At 45.3% G+C, this 20,141-nt stretch overlaps 1 protein-coding gene across 2 annotated transcripts in view; it reads left to right on the top strand.

The window, feature by feature from the left end:
- LOC148039757 (Methyltransferase MT-A70 family protein) overlaps nucleotides 1–20,141 on the top strand; it is a 231,150-nt gene that overhangs the window by 34,699 nt on the left and 176,310 nt on the right. The window lies entirely within an intron of this gene.

Genomic DNA, 20,141 nt, shown 5'->3' with positions numbered 1-20,141 from the left:
ACTGAGTGTCGTTGACGTTGCTACTTGTCCAGGGGATGACCAGATAAACATATCTCTAACAAAATCTCCACCTCCAATGGCTAGATTGCTATAAAACTTGGAGCAAAGCTGGGAAAAGGTTCGAGAAAGAGAGAGAATGCTGTAGAGAGAGAAAATTCAGAGATTTGTTGAGAATTTAGTGAAATTGAGCTATTGACCCAGTTTTCTAGCCCCAAATGGATTCACCAACAGCAGTGGGAGCATTAGAGGCTATAATCTTTAGGAGAAAGCGCATCAACCTGCAATCACTAGCTTCCCCTATCAAGAATATGCAACTGCCTTTACCTGAATGGTCTCTAATGGTTGAGAAATGGTCCCAAAAGCAAGCAACAACAACCCAACCTCTCTTCCCAACGGATCCAAAATGCAAAAATGAGATTTCCTTCTCCCTTCAGCCCCAAGTCAGTTTTCGCAAACTTGCATGGTCAAGTTTTGCCTAGTGGTAGCCTTCCAAATTGATTTTTCAACATTATCCAGCCCATGAAATTAGTTTTCAGAATATAATTTCTGAAAATTAATTTAATAATTATTTATGTGCCTAGAAAGATAATCTAACCAGCCAACGATTAAATTGGCCAGGCCACTTTATCTCCGGAGTGTCCTTGTGCCATTTTTGATTATCAGATCGACGTTAAGTACCATTAAACGCCACATCTCTAGTGTCACCACAACTGACACTTATGGCCAAATAAATGACTTAGGCCAATAATTGGTACCACATACCACTTAGTATTTTGCGACATAACTACTTTTGTCTTTGACATCCATTGATTCCCTCAGATCTTGGGCTCATATATTTGCACTAACCTCGGTTGCACCTCACATGTGCAACATTTACTTAAACATGTGATTAAAAATTAATCTACATGTTAAGCGAGGCTTGCAAAAATACATGTCCTTATGACAACGACAAATGCTGCACTGTCTTCTGCAACTTTTTGGGCCTAATGTTGCTATCATCCTTACAACTCTCCAATGCCAGAGAGGGAATATGAAAGAGTGGTGATGGTGGGGTATGCGAGCCTCATCCATATGCAAGTGCGGTGGACCTTGAGCATGGCTTTCTACATGCATTGACTAAGTCTAGTAGATTCAGATTCTACAGCTGGTTTGCCTTTCAGGTTGATGATTTGATGTTTGAGAAAGTACAATCTTTGCTCCTAGTTTTTTCTCACATGGGGGGACACTTTGATAGTCTAGCTGAAGATAGGGAATCCATGGTCATGACATGCTTTTGGGGAGCTGGTTTGTGACAAGCATTGAGATCCGACTATTTCTATTCTTTGTGGTCACCGACATCAGTGTCTTTTCCAAGGCACCTTGGTGGTGGCTTGATTACTGACTACTTGGACATCCATGGTCCTATCTGATTGTCATTGTTGTATGTATGTATCCTTAATCATTGTATATTTTATTGTACTGATCACCCATCACTTGAGAGAGGATGTTATTGTACATAAGTTGGGTTAGAGAGTTTATTGGTGGAATACATTTCTCATTTGAGTCTAGAGTATTTAATGTAGTCAACCTGATTTCTTGCACATTTAGTAAAGCTGACCTGATCATTTATTTGTACATATTTTATTGGTTGTTTCCCTCCACTTATTTGCTCATTCATACGAGTACACTCTGCTTCCAGTTCAAGAGAGGGAGACAGCAGCACTGCTGGTTGTCCACAGTTCATGCATTTGTATACACTTTTGAGCCTTGGTATATGGATTCCATTTCCCAGTTCTATTCTCTTTAAGTTCAGCATGCTCTACTACTACATTTATTACTATTCCTAACCACCTAGCATATACCCTACCTCCTATAGTTGTCACCAGTCAGAGCAGACCCATGTTTGCTGATTTTTAGGTCTTCTGAAGCTGTTGTACGTGTTTTCAGGCTGCCTTGCTGGTCCCTTGATTGCTGGAGGTTACGTAGTTGCTGATGTCATCAGTCCCCCAGTCAGCTGTTGCATTTTCAGTGTGATCTGCTGTCTGTACTGCTGTTGGATCACTTGGTCATCATCAACATTGCCGCTTTTGTGTGTCTAGGATCCGTTTGAGTAGGACACAATCTAATACCCACTCCAACCACCTTTGCCTCGATCCTAGAGACAGAAGGTTCAAGGCTCCACTGATTGTATCATATTCATACTCATGATTCCATTCATTAGCATTCAACATTCTTCAGATTGTGTTCTCTATATTGTTGTACACTTTGCATTTTTGTGTTTGCCATACCATTTCTTTACATGCTATTAGAGCAGAGCGCTAAAGCTTCTCTAAAAGCTAAAGATCTTCTCCCTTTGTGAAGAACAAAGTTTTGGCTTGCCATTGAAAAAGAGGAGCACTAAGAGCATTGTGAGGTTGATGCTAACTAGCTTAAGAGCAACAAGGAGGTTGAGTCCTAGAGGTTGAAATGCATGTTAAGTGGTTCTGTGCCCATCCATGGAGCTATGTAGGTAGACAATCCTTTAATAATTGGAAGGTAAGGATGTGAATCCCAACATGAATCCATAGTTAGTGTAGTAGTGATGATAGAGGAGTTGTTGCAATCGTGGTTGCATCAAGCTAAGTTTACGTAGGCTTAGATTTAATCTTGTAATCTTATTGATGAGAAAAGAGGGTGGTTGTAGACATAGGTTGATTACATTCATAAAGATGAGAGGGGGGTGAGCTAGACTTGAATGTGGCAATGGCTTGTAATTATATTGATGTCTCATTTAGTGAAGTAGTTTGAGGCAACCTAGCCTCCACACACTTTCAGTTATTCTGATTACAGGTTTCCAAATTGCTGATCGTGGAGATTGCTTCGAGGTTCACAAATTGTGAGATCTTCAAGGTGGAGACATACACACACATACACTCTACGCCTGTGTACATATCTGCTTCCTTATATAGCATTTTTCATTGCAGATTTCCTGTGTTCCACTATCTCTTTCTCTCTCTTCTCTCTTTGTTCACTCTCTATCTTGGTCATACGCTTCTGCACCACTTCACTTTGACATGGTATCAGAGCATTGAAGGAGTGACTTAAGGGTGGACCTACCTAAAGAGGATATTTTAGTGTGACACAAGGCTGCGTTTTCAGCGTTCAAGGGGGAGTGGGAGGGTTGTGCATCAGAACAAGGCTGAGGCGAGCATGTGTGTGCGAGAAAAGAGTAGAGTTGCTGAAGTTGCTGCTGATTCTTGCTGTTTGAGAAGGAAGAAGGCTGCGTTTTGGGCCTGCAAGTGCAGTTTTTGCCTTTTCATCGCCTTCGGTAGGTAAAGAAGGAAGAAGGTTGCGTTTTGGGCCTTCAAGTGCAGTTTTTGCATTTTCATCGCCTCTGGCGGGTGAAGAAGGAGTTGCACGGGAGGAGGAAAGCCCTAGCAGGCTGCATTCACACAGCTAGAGGGGGATTGATTTTTGTGTTTTGTGCAAGCATTTTAGGTGAAGATGCCTTTTAAGGCCGAGGCAAAGTTTCAAGCAATCATGCACTGAAAAGTGTTCGTTTTATTGGCTCTTCCATCAGATCAAAAGCTCGATGGTGAGAACTACCGCATCTGGTGTATAATGTATTATAATACTTGCCATTTTGGAGTCCTATGATTTGGCGGAGCTTGTTACGGAGGCTATCCACCATCCTTCTTTGAGAGACGAGTCCAAACTCTCTACAAGTGATAAGTTGGAGTTAGCAAAGGCTCAGGCACATTGGAACAAACTAAATGCTCATATCTGCTCGTTTTTATTTCTCTCATGCACTACAATTGTGATATTCCAAATAGAGCATTTGATGGTGGCTCGAGAAATATGGATGGAGCTTGATCAAATGTATAATTGCATGACTGTCATGAAACGAGTTTCTTTGGAAGTGGAGATGAAGACCATGAGTGTCAACAAGTCATCTTCTATGTGGGAGTATATCAACAAGCTGAGGCAGCTTCAGATGCAAGTGCAACACATGGGAAGGTGATCACTTTTGAAGACATGGCAATAACTCTTCTTTCACAGTTACTGCCTCATTTCAGTGGTTTTTATTCCGCCTTGATTGCCTTAGGGTAGTCAGAGACTCTTCATTGGGAGGAGTTGGTTCCTATGGTCTTGGACCAAGAGGAGCAGTTGAAAGGGACCAATGCTTCTAAATTAAAGGCATTGATAGGTCAATCCTCTCAAAAAAAGGGGAAGGACCAAAAGAAGAAGAAGGATAAATCAAAGAAGGACAAGGAAAAGGAGTCCACTTGTCACATCTGTGGCAAGATCAGTCTCACTAGAAGGACTGCCTCCACAAGGAGAAGAAGGAAAAGGAGAAGACGGAGAAATCTTTAAAGGCTTTCGGAGCGATGGCTGCTTCCTCATCAGTTGCTTTCCTCCACTTGGAGGTGGTTGAAGCATCGACCTTGAAGGTCTTTGATGCTGTGTTGACAGCCCCATACACTTAGGAATGGATTGTTGACAGTGGTGCATCCCGGCACATGACTCCTTCTATAGTAGGTGTTGCTCATTTGCAGCCTTCGCATGGACAGATTCTCATTAATGATAGTTTTTCTATCCCTATTTAGGGACGGGGTAACATGCATCTTATTCTAGATGGGCAGGGTGGTGCCCATACATCCGAGGTGTTTTATGTGCCGGCCTTAGGATACCATCTGCCTTCGGTACACAAGATTTGTGCCCTCGGCCTTTTGGTTGAGTTTGATGTGGCTTTCTTTTGGATTCTTGATCATGGATTGAGACAATTTTATGAGGAGAATGGAATCTACAAGTTGCGGTCTTCTTCTGCCTTGACTTCTCTTCTTCTTACCTCTTAGATACAATCTGAGCTTTGGCATGCTCAGTTTGGCCACCTCAACTATGATTACCTTCAGAAGGCTTCTAAGGGACAACTTGTTTGAGGTTTGTTAGATACTATGGTGAGCCAGCAGTTGTGTGTATCCTACATCCGTGGAAAGCAAACTCGTGATGCTATTCCCAACAAGTTTTCGAGGTGGTCTTCCACACCCTTGGAGCTTGTTTGTACCGATCTTTGTGGATTGATGTGGATGGAGTTCCTTAAAGTGTGCTTGTATATCATGCTAATTGTGGATGATTACAATAGGATGACATGGGCTTATTTTTTGAAGCTAAATTCAGAAGCTTTCTCCAACTTTAGAGATTGGTTACACTTTGAGGAGAATTGATCAGGTTGGAAATTGAAGACCTTAGGATGGGATAAGGGCGGAGAATTTGTTTCTAATGAGCTTGCTCGTTTTTGTGCAGATTGTGATATCCACTAGGAGTTTACCAACACAAACATCCCTCAAGAGAATGGCATATCGGAGCAGAAGAATCGCAGTGTGATCGAGATGGCCCACACCATAATGGAGCATAGACAGACACCTCAATGTCTATGGGTTGAAGTTGTGGCTATTGTAGTCCACATTCTTAATCGATCTCCTACTTCCGTTGTTGTTGGTACGACACCTTATGAGGCATATGTTGGGTCTAAGCTAGATGTTTCTTATTTTAGGGTTTTTGGGTGTGACGCCTATGTTTACATCCTGAAAACATAGCGTGAAAAATTTGAAGCATCTTCCAAAAGATGTGTTTGTGGGCTATAGCTTGCAGTATAAGGGTTGCCGATTGTATAATCTCGTTAAGCGGAATGTCTACATGAGCCATGATGCTTGGTTCATGGAAGTTCCAGTCTCAAGGGGGTGAGGAGCACCCCGTTTTTGGAGATCTAGGAGATAGTTGGCAACTGTCCCTTTTGAGCCCGTGCCTCTTGAGGATTCTTCTTTGGATGGGGAGCTTAGTTCTCAGCCACTGGACGCACCGATTTTGCCCTAGCAATTGGTGGACCTCCTAGAGACTTCAGTAGAAGGAGAGTGATGAGGAGAGATCCGGCCTTCTCCTCATTGGGCATGTGACACTCTTCATGAAGCAGGGATTGAGGGGGTCCCTGAGGAGTGGCAAATGCAGGATTGCCTCGCGTTCTTGGAGGAACCAAGCATACCACTCTGAGCTTGTGTACGCTAGTTATCGTTTGATGACTCGTGCCATGCAGGATCTGGAGCCCACCTCCGTGAAGGAGGCTTTACAGCATGATCATTAGCGGAGAGCGATGAAGTAGAAGTTGGAGTCGATTGAGCGAAATGGCACTTGGTATCTTATGCCTAAGCCTTTGCATAAAAAGGTAATTGGAGTCAAATGGGTCTTCAAGACCAAGTATCGCAGTGATGGCACATTGGAAAAACACAAGACTTGCCTTGTTGCTAAAGGTTTTGCATAGTGCCTATGCATTGGTTTCCGTGATACTTTTGCCCCTATAGCTCAAATGGCTACTATTCGTGCAGTTCTTGCCTTGGTTAGCCATAGGAGATGGCCAGTCTACCAGTTGGATGTGAAGTCTGCCTTCTTGAATGAGGAGTTGAAGGAGCGGATCTATGTTGAGCAGCCTTCAAGCTTCACTTCTTCTGATCGTAAGGTATACAAGTTAAGGAAGACCCTATATGGCCTTAAGCAGCCTTCCCGTGCTTGGAATGAGAATATTGACTTGTTCCTCCAAGCAAGATTGGGGTATTGGCATTCCACGACCGACCCATAGCTTTATGTGCACACCTCAGGTGGAGGTCGTGTGCTGTTTGTCCTTTATGTTAACAACCTGATTGTGACAGGTGACCATGCCTAGATGGTTGAGTAGACAAAGACAACACTTCATGAGAAGTTTGAGATGACGGATATGGGACTTCTTCACTTCTTTCTAGGTCATGAGATTTATCAGACTCTAAGGGGGATCTTTATCTCCCACTAGCCGTATGTGCAGGAGCTCCTGACTATGTATGAGATGGAGGGATGCAAATCTATTACGACCCCTATGGATCCGAACTGGAAGGCCACAACTCATTCTGATTCTCCTTTGGCGGATGCTACCCGTTACAAGAAGTTGGTTGGCTCTTTGATCTGGCTTCTCAATACTCATGCTGACTTATGTTATGCTGTAGGTGTGGTGGCTGGGTTCATGAGTGAACCCAAGATGGTGCATTGGCAGGTTGCTCAAAGAATTTTGTGGTTCCTTTAGGGGACCCCTGATCTCGGGATCTATTATCCAACAAGTTTAGGTGATACTTGGTACTTACAGGATGGAGTGATTTAGATTGGACTGGCGATGTGGATCATTAGAGATCCATGATAGGATATTGCTTTACCTTGGGTGGTGGTGCTGTTTCATGGAGTAGCAAGAAGCAGCCCACGGTTGCCCTATCTTTGACTAAGGCGGAATATCGGGCAACGTCTTCTACCACATGTGAGATAGTGTGGCTTCGCAGGTTATTGGAGGAGCTTGGCTGCCCGCCGTAGACAGGTCCTACTGTTCTTTAGTGCGACAATGAGAGTTGCCTTGCCTTGGCCCGAAACCGCGTGTTTCATACTAGGACGAAGCACATCGAGATCCAGTACCATTTCATTTGGGAGAAGCTTCTGAATGAGACTATTGATCTGGTCTACTGCAAGTTAGAGGACAATCTTGCAAACTTGTTTACGAAGGCGCTTCCTTAGGATTTACTTCGACAACAATCCAGATCCTTTAGCCTTATGCCTTGTCCACAATCTGAGAGGGGGTGTTAGAGATTGTCATCCCCTAGATAGGTAGTCATATGCATTTGTGAGCAATTTTGTGTGGTGGAGCAGGCAGAATATCCACGTGGCAGATTTCTGTGCAGTTGCAGCAGGCAGGACACGTGGCAGTACAGCAAGTGACGTCAGCAGGAAGCAGTTATCGCAAGTGCCACGTGGCACAACACATGCAGTCAGCCAGTTTCTGCCGAGCCTCCACACACTTTCAGTTATTCTGATTATAGGTTTCCAGATTGCTGATCATGGAGACTGCTTGGAGGTTCACAGATTGCGACATCTTCGAGGTGGAGACATACACAGACATACACTTTGCGTCGTGTACACTTTGAGCGTACAGTTTCATGAGGATGATGATGGTGATGCCTCTTGTTCCTCTACTAGTAGTACTAGTGCTGCTGATAATAGCCTTGAGGAGGACAAGACAAAGGAGATGCCTTTGGATGATATAGAGTGACTCTCTTTAGATCATAGATGATAGTAGATGCATCATGATTTATACTAGATAGATCTGAGAATTGAGATCATGATCATTTTGGCAGTACATTCTACATTGTACTTCGTAGGCTTGATGATAATGGTCATGGATCGTTGGCATTTGGATGATGTTGCATGCATTTATTTTACGTGTCATTGTTCACCGAGTACTCTCTTTTTGGAGATTGTATGACATAAATGATAATATGCGTCTATGAGTGTTATTTTTGACATCATTATTCATGGCATACTCGTCAAATCTCTTCTAATGTTTGTTAACCCCAACACGAAGAAAGCAAAAGAAAATAAAAAAGACGCGGGGCAAAGGCGGAAAAAAGGTAGCTCGACTAAAGAAAGAAGAGGAGAAAAGGCCAGAAGTGCAAGGGCAACCTTAAAAGTCCAAGGCAAATGCAAAAGGGAAAAGGTGCATTTTAAAATACAAAGGCGCTCCCTGAGATCTTGTAAAAGAGTGCCAGGCGGTGGAAAATCCGGAAAGCCAAAATAGAAGATAAAGACAAAGGCCAAGGCAAAGAGAAATGGAAGACAAAGGCGCACGAGGAAATGCGCAAGTCAAACTATTGTAAAAGAGCGCAAGCGCATCATGGTTTAATTCAAGAAGCGCTGGGCTCTCACCCGTGCAATTTGTAAATGTAGACAGGCGGTGGAAAGAAAGCTAGGAAGATAGAAGGACAATGGGAAAAAGGGTCTAGGCTACGGCCGGCCATGTAAAAAGGGGATGACTGTCCAAAAGAGATTTAGGGTTTTGTATATAAAGTTGAAAAGTGAATGAGAAGCTCATTCTTGTGTGTGGCCAAAAGTAGCTCTCCTCTTCTTCTTCTTCTTCTTCTTGTTCTTGCTTGCTTGAGCTTGTGCTTGAGAGAGGGAGTGTGAGAGTGTGAGGGAGTGAGTGTGTGAGGGTGAGGGATCGAGGAGGAGAAGCTCTCCATCTTCTTCTCTCTTCTTCTCTTCTCTTGTCTTGCTTGCGGCAATGGAGCTTGGAGCGTGGAGCTTGAGGATGGAGCTTGCTTGAAGCTTGCACTTGGATCGTGGAGCTACCGGGGTGTGCGAGAGAGGAGGTAACTCGAACGGCATGGAGGTAAGCTCGCTACACCCGTAGATATGGATGGCGCGTCGGCTATGTGAGAGGTAGCCATTAGTGCTCGGCTTGGAATGCTTGAAACAATAAGCGGTCCGTAGGTCTTGGCGGTTGAGCGAAAGCTCCCACATTTTGGTTCCATTGCCGAGACAAACGGATTCAAGCCTTGAGCGCTTGCGCGCTTCGAATCGAGCATCAAAGTAGGGTTTGCTCCGAACTGGTGCTTGAGATAGGTAGGAAGCGAGGGGGTTCAAGATGGTATTCGATCTCCTTGGCAAGTAGGTTTGTTGTTTTTCTTGAGATTTATATTGTGAGATGGAGTAATATAGGTATTTACTTTGTAATTTGGATGCATTAGAGTAGGAGAAAACAAAGAAAATCAAAGAAAATAAGCATTAGGATTACTGTTGCAAAACAGGGCAGAAACAGGGCAAGAATCGTGCAAAAGTGGTAAAAAACTTACTTGTGATGCCTAAGGTCGGTAAGTGAGTTATTGGAGGTACCAATACCATACCTGGAAGAGGGTATAAGGCCCAGAAGTGGCAAGAAAGGCCACGTTGTGCATTGCAGGGTTTCAGGAGAGCAGGAGAGAAGAGGAAAGCTTGGCGAGAAGATCCGCTTCAATCTTGGCATGAGGGAGATCTTCGGCTAGCCCAGGTAATTCTACACCTCCCCCTACAGTAGTAGGATCAATCTGGAGTTGCACGACAAGGGAGAAGACCCCCAGCGCCCTGCACGTCGAATTTTGCGAGCTGCGGCAAAAACACGGGTGGCGTTCGGCGCGTCCGAGTCACGTCGACTCTGGTCCGAGGCCCAGACTCGGCCCTCGGACCACCCGGTCCACTCGGACAAACCCTAGCCGGCCTTGGACCGTCCGAGGAAAAACCCGTCCGAGACTCAAATTCGGCCCTCGGCCACGTCCCACATTCGGCCCTCGGCCCAAGTGCCTCGGCCCGGCCGAGTGACCTCGTCCGAATTCGTCTGAATCATTCGAACTTAGCTCTCGGCCCATGTGCCTCGGCCCGTCCGAGTGACCCACTCAGACCCTGCAATTCAGACCTGTTAGGCCGAATTTAGATTTTCTCAAATTTTAACCTGAAGACAGTGAAATTAACCGAGAAACCATATAGAGACGAAACCATATTATAGATCCATTACCGGGCTGAAACTGGGAGTAAGTGGTTCAAATTTGGCTATAAACGGTCCTCCAAATTGTGCATGGCTTCTACCGTAACAGCCCTGTGGGTCGGGGGGGGGGGGGTGCCCCTCCCGGACCCCCGCAGAGGGGGGCTCTGCCCCCTCCGCACCTCCCCCGGAACCTCCCCCGGGTAGGTTGGAGAGAAAACGCGCACTGTGACAGGTCCTTCAAATTGGACCTGAGTGTAGCAATGGCTCTACACGAGCATGGAGCCTCACTTGCAATAGAGCAACCAAAAGCCCATGCCCGAACAAAGAGAAACAGAGACCCTAGAACATCAATGGGCCAATCTAGCCATTAAGGGCAAAAAGGCCACACCACGAGAACACAAAGACATTGTGTTCATACCATGTCTAGTCAGAACGAAATACAACATCAGCAAGCTACAAATGCCAAGATGACTAGACATGACACTCTTGACGAGAGATGTACCTTGAATAGCACTGCACTGACGATCCAAGACAGCAGTGGAGAATCCACATCTGGTCGTGCAGTCGAGAACTCAAGGGCATCTATCAGAAGGCTCAAATTTACAAGCCAAGACCAGGAAGATGAAGACATAGTATCACCTGCTTATCTTAGGGTTAAACTCACCGCGAAAAGAGAGCATACTATTGATGCTCAAATTGATGAAGGAGCAGATTTTAATATCTTGACCTATGAATCGTGGACCGTACTAGGCCAACCAGAGCTCACACCGACTGATGCAACTCTTAATCCTTACGGGGAACATCCACAAGCACTTCTAGGGAAGTGCAGAATCCTTGTAACAATTGAAACAGAAAGCTTGCCACTCCTGTTCTATGTTCCTTCCAATAGCGAGAATGGTGGAAAGGAAATCCTCCTAGGAAGGCCCTTCAAAAAGGCTACCAAGTGTGAGGCGGACTACGTAGCTCAGAGGATACACTTGACATTACCAGGTGTGAGGATAGTCACGACCTTTAGCAAGGGTGACCTCGGCAAACCTCGGGGGAAAGGCAAGGAAGGTGCTGACGTAATAGTCAAGCCCATTAACGAGAACAAGGACTTGTTGGAAGAATTCACACAAGCACAGGTCGAACAACGAGAGCCAGTGAGTGGGGCCATGCCTGAACCAAGATGGTCAAGAGACAATGCCAAGGATAGGCGTTGGACGTACAAATATCGTAGGAGACCCCAAAAGAAGCCCAAGCCTTATCGAAACAAGCATCGAGGGAGAGCTAGGACAACGCCACTATGGATATCCAAAACATGGCTTCGGGCTCAAGGGTATTATGCAGGCAACCGATGGATTTGGGTGCCAAAACCCCTTGCTAAACCTCCGTGGTCGACTGAAGGCCAGTTCGTATCAGGAGCAAGGAAGCGTAGGAGGAGATCTAAGCGAAAAACCAAGTCTTGAGTCAACAACTGTGGAGTGACCGAGCCCCTCATGGTCGAAATCAAGAAACCAAACGGGACCAATCGGAGGGTAGATCCTCGGCCTACCGTGCTCGACAAGCAGATGCCAGATGTAATCGTTGAAGATATGTAGAAGCCGCTAGTGCCCAAGGCGCCTTTGATTCCCCAAGAGGATAGCAAGCATCATAGGCACAACACTGCTCAGGGCAAGGTTGAGCGCTCAACAAAGCAAATAGCACAATTATCTAACAGCTACGAGCAAATCTCCAAGCCAGTGTCAAAGCCACTTAGGAGTCCTAAGTCTTCTGCACCCTCTTCCCCTACACGGACACAGGAAGCACAACACTCGTCAGGTGCGGCTATTCAATCCCAATCTCGACCTACATCAAAGCTTCCAAATGTCCAAGAGGCAGGACACGACACCATCTGTGGCTCTCGGCCTAAGGATATGCCTATGCAACCTAAGGTGGCTAGCTCAACTGATACTCGGCCTACACAAGGGAATGCTCTAAGAGCAACGACCACTTCTAATTGCCCTAAGGACTTGACACTGCAACCCACCAAGGGTAGCCAACCCACTAAACTAGCTGCTCCTACTTCCAATTAGGAATCACAGCAGTCACAGCCCTTAGCCGTGACAAGACCCCTTGCGGATGGTGTCCTTAGTAGTTTATCTATAGAAGAGGTGTCGCAACCAACTTCCTCAAAAATTCCAGCACTTTCAGAGTGCCTAAAGCCTAGGCTGGAGGAGTTAAACTCAAGGGAGTTGGCTGAAGAGCTAGACTCTCCGAAAAGGGAGGTAATTGCACTCTCACAACCTAGCAAAGGCTATTTAGCAGGCCACGGCCATGTCCCGTAAGGACACACTAGAGGAAGAGAATGCTGAGGTCCAACCAAGCACATCAACGGCTGATCTAGTTCAGGGTCCTGAGTCATAGAGCGATGCACCTTCATTGACCAAGAAAAAGAGGAGAAAACAACGAAGGCAACAACAATCACAGGTGGTTGTGGACCCCAAGAGCATTGAGACCAAGAGCGATGGAGAACTGGGGATTAAAGCATCGAGTCCATCCACCAATGAACTCGTTAATGCCTCTCCTAATAGCGGTGAACCCTCAGATGCACCCGTGTGCTCTGAAAAACCAAAGCAACCGTTGCCATCAACAGTTTCTTGCAACACTCTATCCACTGACAATAGAACTTACATTGATCAATTAAGAGTGGATACAATGCTGTCACAACAGGGTGACAAGGTCATAACAGTCACATCCGAGAAGAACCATGACAAAATAGCAGCAAAACCTCGGGAGGAACGTGAGAATCCCAAGAGCATAAGAAATCCTAGCGTTGACCAATCTTGCTCATCTAGGCCTGAGCCCCCAGCTATGCTAAAGCCTAAGGAAACTCTTAGAACTTTGCATGAGATAGCAACCGAGCAAGCCCTTGTTGAACATAGAAGTGTCACAGAATGCTTAACTGAGTTGGATGCTAAGCTCAAAGTGGTCGCACGTGTCTACGTCCTTGCAGACATGGGCACAATCCCCAAGGAGCAGCTTGGAGATTACTTGACCTTTCCTCTATCATGGGAAGAGCAAGAACATCTTAACGAGTACTACGACAGGCTCCTACATGAACGCATGCGACTCATCTTTGATGAGGAGGCTGATGAACTGCGCTTAACCGTCACGTTCAATGAAATGCTCTGCCGACCGAATCTCGTAGACATAGAGCAACTAAAGCGACTGTCAGTAGGCCAGAGTCAATTTGAGCAGCGTTGGTGCGAAAGCCGCGTTGTAATGGCCGAACTAGGGGCTCAGATCATGACAGTCTCAGAAGAGCGATTGGCCAAATGGCGGTCTCAAAAGGACCCAACCTATCTAGCACCAACTTCCTTTCGAGTGCTAACTGAAATTCGGGGTACGAACTTAGCTGAAACTAGACTAGAGGGCCCTTTGATTGATAAGGTTCTCACTGAGGAGGAGTTACATATTGCCAGTAGACTCGGTCAAGGTTCCATGCTACTCGACGTGGCAAAATATCTATCGGTATTAAGTAAGCTGCTGCGAATACTAGATGCGTGTGCTACGCTTCGGTAGAACCCTGAGTTCTACACTTGGTTCTTATCCTCATGAAGTGACATGGATTCACAAATATGTATATAAATAAATACTACTTTTTGTGTCACCGTGTATAAACAATATCAACACACACAAGCAATGATAGTCAAGCGCAGGGAGAAGAGTTGGGTCAGATAAACTAAGCTCTTCATGTCCTCCTCTCATCATGCATTTAAAAGCCGTGTGACCATCCCCACCTCCAAGTGAAGGGCATGCATCCCACATTGCCGCCATAGAAAGCCTTGACCAACAACTCTGATGGTGTAGACAGGGTGTAGTCCCTTTCTATACACCTTCTTCCCTTTTTGGTCTATCCTTTGGAGGATGTGCCCTGTCCCACTCCACGACAACCAGTCCACGCGACTTAGCATAAACTAATATCCGCTAATGACTGAAGGCAACGCGAACATCAGCATGGGGGCCATACCTCTACAACAAACACCGCATGCCTCACCCCTCCCCTTCTTGTCATATACGCTTGATAAACCACACTAAAATCCATTCCATGCAAACAGTTGTATCCTATATCCAAGTCTAACCCTTGGATTGCATCTTGCAGGCTTCCTTTTTTGACGGATCACATGGAGAACCATGGACATCTGGCATGCAAAGACGCTCTTCGCAAACGACGGGAGTATGTGGTACGCGCCCCTCCACCGGAGCGCTATGTGCCCACCCTCAAGAGGTATGCCAAGAAGCGAGGCCCTAAGCGACACTGTCCAGGGCGAAGGCCGAAGAATCCTCGAGTCAAGAAAGTCGAAACTCAAAACGCGCAACAGGTGGCAGCACTAGTGGTACAAACCCCCAACTCACGCTCGGGCCCTAGATGCTCAAGGACAGAAAGGGCAGCTCGGGAAAGGGAAGAATTTAATGAATTGTTTAAAGACATTCTGGAAACAGTAGCGGGCCGGGACTACACCATTCATGTCCCGGCCGACATGTTCCCTACCCAACCCCACAGGAGCCCCACACCAGCAGAGCCCCAATCACCCGGCTACCCAGAATCGCCCCGCCTCGTACAAATAGAGTAGCCCCATGATGTATAAAGGGCTTATCAAATTCTACCTGGCCAAGACTTTTTGCCTTTAAATGGTTAAGTGTTGACATGTTCCCGAAGTGTATGAACTTTTCATATCTGCGTTTAATATATTTCACGTCTTTAGTAAAAGAAAAAGCTAATCAAGCGCAGGTGATAAATATCTAAGTCAACACCATAGAATCCAGAGAAGTGATGTCTCCTTGCATTGCACTGGTTTACTATAGTTGCGGCATATACCATGCATGTACTTTTATGAAGCGATAAGTGGATGCAGGATAATACAGGTCCTTGTGCGAAAGTGTTCAATGCCCGATCACCGCAACACCAACAACCCCACAACGAGCCGCGGCAAAGCCACGCTGCCGAAAGCAAAAATCACCCTTGCCGACCACCCACATCGCATGGCCCAAAGCACATTCATGGGCCACGCTCCCTTTCTGGGTCAAGCTCTATAGTTGGCTCACGGTGGTCGTTACCTCAATCGTGCCAACATCGCGTGTGTCGCGAGGAGGTTTGCAATATCTCAAGTGTATCTCCCCATCTCGACAACTGCTTCTCTAACAACGAGGCTGGGGCACAATCATCACTATAATATCAATTTCCTGAGTCTTCGAAGCTTGACATTTTCCAACCCATTGGAAGGCTGATAGCCTCAATATATTGTAATAGTTGTACTCAGGCAAGTTCCCAAAAGAAAAAGAAGAAGAAGAAGAAGAAGAAGAAAACAAAAGAAAAAGAAACGAATGAAAAGATAAGAAGCATCCACGAGCACAGCACAACACCTAGGGGTCCTCAAATTAGGTACGTCCGGTGACCTTGTTCGACTGGCTCCGTCCCTAGTTCCCTAGCCTTCAGCATCACCCACAATTGTTCAGGGCACATCAAGGGCAGCACACACCTGGGGAGCTTGTCTCGCTTATGGTTAGACCTGTCACCTTGACCCACTTGCACAATTCTCTCTTGCACTCTGCCTTAGTACCATTGCAGTCAGTGGTGATAAGCACCGCACAATTGGCCATGAAAAGTACACCGTACTTATCAAGCAAGTCCAATAGTTTCCAGCTACGGAAAGTACGGTGTCCTTGTATTCAATTGTGCTACGTCATGCAGTCACAATGCCAAGGATGTCTCATATACCTTCACATGGACTTCTTCCCCACATGGACAACTTTGCTTCATCCACGCATTGTTATGAGAAACTAGCCCGTGGTCTTCTAACTACGTAATATCTAAGTATGCACAAGCACTCACATAATATCTGCACCGAAGTATATCCACAGTTTGGGTCCTCAAGTGCAGGACAATACTCCAGGCTTGCTTAGAGTTCGACCTGTCTTCCAAACTAATCAAAATATGTCTTGTGCACAATAGAGAAGACTAGCACTACCCTTAGGGAGAGACCACATGCGAGGTTTTCCAATTGCAGGTATAAGGTATTGTTCGCTCTTCATCAACACTCAACTCTGAATGCTTATCCCTTACCATCCGACAAGCCCGCACAGAATCGTCATGTGCAGAATCTCCAACAAACCAACACTTGTGTTGGCCATCAATGCAACCCCCAACACAGAATAGCTCTACCACCAACTCCAACAACCTTTCACCAACCACCTTGGCCACCAACAGGCCCCCAGGACCTTCTGCCACACCACCACCAATACTCCTCCATGGAAACCACAGGCGTCCTTGTCACCCACATCTTCGGTGCATGCTACAGCGTGCTACCTACGACGGTGAGTGCCATGGGACTGGCACTCGTCTAGGAGGGGGGTAATGTTAACCCCAACACGAAGAAAGCAAAAGGAAATAAAAAAGACGCGGGCAAAGGCGGAAAAAAGGTAGCTCGACTAAAGAAAGAAGAGGAGAAAATGCCAGAAGCGCAAGGGCAACCTTAAAAGTCCAAGGCAAATGCAAAAGGGGAAAGGTGCATTTTAAAATACAAAGGCGCTCCTTGAGATCTTGTAAAAGAGTGCCAGGCGGTGGAAAATCCGGAAAGCCAAAATAGAAGATAAAGACAAAGGCCAAGGCAAAGAGAAACGAAAGACAAAGGCGCACGAGGAAAAGCGCAAGTCAAACTATTGTAAAAGAGCGCAAGTGCATCGTGGTTTAATTCAAGGAGCGCCGGGCTCTCACCCATGCAATTTGTAAATGTAGACGGGCGGTGGAAAGAAAGCTAGGAAGATAGAAGGACAATGGGAAAAATGGCCTAGGCTACGGCCGGCCATGTAAAAAGGGGAAAAGGGGATGACCGCCCAAAAGGGATTTAGGGTTTTGTATATAAAGTTGAAAAGTGAATGAGAAGCTTATTCTTGTGTGTGGCCAAAAGTAGCTCTCCTCTTCTTCTTCTTCTTTTTGTTCTTGCTTGCTTGAGCTTGTGCTTGAGAGAGGGAGTGTGAGTGTGAGGGAGTGAGTGTGTGAGGATGAGGGATCGAGGAGGAGAAGCTCTGCATCTTCTCCTCTTTTCTTCTCTTCTCTTCTCTTCTCTTGTCTTGCTTGCGGCAATGGAGCTTGGAGCGTGGAGCTTGAGGATGGAGCTTGCTTGAAGCTTGCACTTGGATCGTGGAGCTACCGGGGTGCGCGGGAGAGGAGGTAACTCGAACGGCATGGAGGTAAGCTCGCTACACCCGTAGATATGGATGGCTCATTGGCTATGTGAGAGGTAGCCATTAGTGCTCGGCTTGGAATGCTTGAAACAATAAGCGGTCCGTGGGTCTTGGCGGTTGAGCGAAAGCTCCCACAATGTTATATGCATATTCTATATTGTTGAAGAATTTAAGCATTTTGGTATAGAGATTAAGTTACAAATGGTATTACCCTTGCATATATATCTAATATTAAAATATTCCTAGAAATAGACATAAAACTTGTTTTTTCGTCTCTTTGTTTTGGTCTGGGGCCAAAACTCTGTCTTGCAACTTTGAAATGCATTTCCATTTTCCTATTTTTAAAACTCTAGGCAACTATGGTCACATGAGTGATCAACTATAGTGGACAATAGGGTTAGCACTCTTACAAATTCCACTAATTGGCAATGAACCCCGGAAGGGGTGTGGCCGATGGTGGGTGAGGAGAGGGTTGAAGATGCAGTTGGCTAAAAATGAGGAAATAAGGATCCACAAACACAAGACTCCTATTTATAGAGGATGGGGGGTGCATTTGTCCTATTGTAAAAAATAAAGCCTTCTATTTCTCGGTAATTTTGCATTAATTGCATTTGGGGCTGTTTTAAGGAGATTAAATCAGTGGCTAATGCACCATAATTATGTCCGAGTGCAAATCCTAATATTAGTGGCTTTGGGGGTGCATTTGTCCAACTTTAAAAAATAAAGCCTTCTATTTTTTGGTAATTTTGTATTAATTACTTTTTGGGTCAGTTTGAAGGAGACTAAATTAGTGGTTAATGCACCATAATTATGTTTGATTGCAAATGCTAATGTTAGTGGCTCAACAATCCCAACCATTTCACAAAATCCTTCACAATTTACTGTACTGGGGCTTGCAACACATTAGGCACATATCACATAGGTCATATCACTACTTAGTTGGATGGTGTCGCTATAATTGTGGTGGGAGTTTCTCTCCAAACCAAGCTCTAATGAAAAACTACATGCTAATGTATCTCACTTGTGCAGATCAATTCTTGCACATCCCTGCATCTCATAGGTGGCTACATGATATGCCAATATGCCAAGGCGTAGTACACCAACGTACACCTTTTTAGCACATGCACCACACATTGGTTAATCATCTCACTTGGGAAAAACACCTAGATTCACCATGCTTGACACTTTGATGCGGCATGTAGCACCTAGTCACTTTTTATTTCACACCATCTACTTATCCTATTCCTCACACAGCCATCCATGCATTTGTATCAACCATGAATGTTTTATGGATAGGACTTGTTTCGACGAGTCTAACTTTACTACTTGGTCAAATTTGATACGGCATGTCTTGGATCCACAAGGCTTGTGGGAACTCATTAAAAGGCAAGAACTCCAACCTGACCTGGTAGTTCTCATATCAGGTTGTCCACTCTTGGAAGAGCAGAAATGCCAATAGGCATAGTCCAGCTCATACATGTCCTTATACTTGAGTTTCATTCATAACTTCAACATTTTGACCTTGCATCTAAGCGTTGGGCACATCTACTTGACTGCTATGCTGCTCGTGATTGTACTCCAAGTATAAACCTTGACCACGAACTCCAAGAGTTCAAAATCACTAAGAGGCATGGTTTGACTGTTAAGTTGGCAGAGTAGTGGCATCTATTCACTGAATTTGCCACAACTGGCCTATCAAAGTTAGATGATGATCAAGTCAGTTTGTTTATGAACATGTTACCGCCTAAATATTTCAATTTTATGTGGCAAGTTATCTCACAATCATAGTTACCCACCTTCTAGGAATTTGAATTTCAACTATTGTGTTTCACAAGGTGCACTGATCAGTATCGACCTGGAAGTCACATTGCTTTAGGGCCACTTCCTCAACCTGCCCCCATTACGTCCATGGTGTTGTCCAATTGGTCCACCAACCCTCCCATGGACTTTGGTCCTTAGATGCTCTTTGTCTCCCTTGAGGATGCAACATTTGCTTAACTTTCTAACTGCCATCTACATCTAGCGTGCAGCCAGAAGTGATCTGGCCAAGCTTTCCTTCTCCCTTAGTTCAGATGTTGGTAACATTGTCCGATCCACTACCACTCTTTCCAGTAGTAGGCCAAGCCTAGTGTGCCTTTCCTTTATCATAACGTCTTTGGCTTGTCTTCCCTTTGGGAGAGGGGAACCTTCTAAATCCTAAAAACACGAAACATACACACACCTATAAAAGCATCTAAAAGCACTTTCATTGAAGTTGAGGTATGTGGACTCTGGATTCCATGGTCTCCTGTGGCGCTCGTGTTTTCAAATTGAAACTAAACCCCCTACAAGACCTACTGTTTTGATTGAAGCTGAGACTTGGATAGTCAGGCACTTCCTATATTGGTTGTCCCTTTTTGGTTGGGCTTCACCCTTCAGACTAGCATGGAGGTTTCTTCTCCCCAGGCCGAGTTACAGTCTCTGATCGACAAACAACATGATCATACATCAATACCATTTGACTGGGTTGCTCGTCTTAGGAAATATTAGGCAGTTAACTAGATAGATGGCGTAACGTCACTGATAATTCGCAGGCAAGCTGGCTTTATGTCAATTCAGCTGGTATGCCAAACCTTTGGTT

Source organism: Lygodium microphyllum, chromosome 2, assembly GCF_053477565.2.
Source record: "Lygodium microphyllum isolate KBCC chromosome 2, Lygodium_microphyllum_v1.1.10, whole genome shotgun sequence".
In the NCBI taxonomy this organism is placed as follows: domain Eukaryota; kingdom Viridiplantae; phylum Streptophyta; class Polypodiopsida; order Schizaeales; family Lygodiaceae; genus Lygodium; species Lygodium microphyllum.
This window is presented reverse-complemented; position numbering and strand designations above follow the sequence as displayed.